The sequence below is a fragment of the Mastomys coucha genome, chromosome X (genome assembly GCF_008632895.1).
Source record: "Mastomys coucha isolate ucsf_1 chromosome X, UCSF_Mcou_1, whole genome shotgun sequence".
Taxonomy (NCBI): Eukaryota; Metazoa; Chordata; class Mammalia; order Rodentia; family Muridae; genus Mastomys; species Mastomys coucha.
The window spans coordinates 144,512,222-144,512,920 of NC_045030.1; the positions used below are offsets into that span (position 1 = coordinate 144,512,222).

A 699-nucleotide genomic window follows, 5' to 3' on the forward strand; every position below is an offset into this window, starting at 1 on the left:
CAGAAATCCGCCTGCCTCTGCCTCCCAAGTGCTGGGATTAAAGGTGTGCGCCACCACCACCCGGCAAACATAGGGAATTTTAGTTAAGTTTTATTCAGTATATGTATAGAAGGGTGGGGGTCAAGGGCAATATAGGGTTGCCACAGCATGGGCAGGATGGTCAAAAGACTACTTTTGGAAATTCATTCTTTCTTTCTGATAGGGATTCCAAGAATCAAACTCACTTTGTCAGGTTTTGCATACCTAGTGCTTTTACCAACTGTGCCATCTTGCTAGCTTAAGAACATGAATTTTAAAATATGCTTTTATAATTAAATGCATAGGAATTCAGTTATAGATTGTATATTATACACACTATTGTACAAATGTGTAAGAAGAAATGCTCACTGCATACTGCATCATTGTAATGATATGTGCTTGGGATTAATTCAAGTGTTTGCCAGCACAGGTTAAATTATAGCATATCCTTAAAAAGGAGTCCAAGTATTAGAGAATTTAAAAGAATGGAGCAGATTAATATCTGTTAGCAAAAAAGATGTTCAAAGTAGTGGCCTTTTTTCCTACTGAGATGGGTGTCTCACTATGTTGCTCAGGTTGGTCTTAAATTCCTGATCTCAAGTAGTTCTCCAGGCTCCCAAATAGTTGCCACTATAGACATTCCCTGTTTCAAGGTATATTTAAACATTTTTTAAAAAATTC

At 37.2% G+C, this 699-nt stretch overlaps 1 protein-coding gene across 5 annotated transcripts in view; it reads left to right on the top strand.

Annotated features, from left to right (window-relative positions):
- Phf8 (PHD finger protein 8) overlaps window positions 1-699 on the top strand; it is a 117,372-nt gene that overhangs the window by 57,618 nt on the left and 59,055 nt on the right. The window lies entirely within an intron of this gene.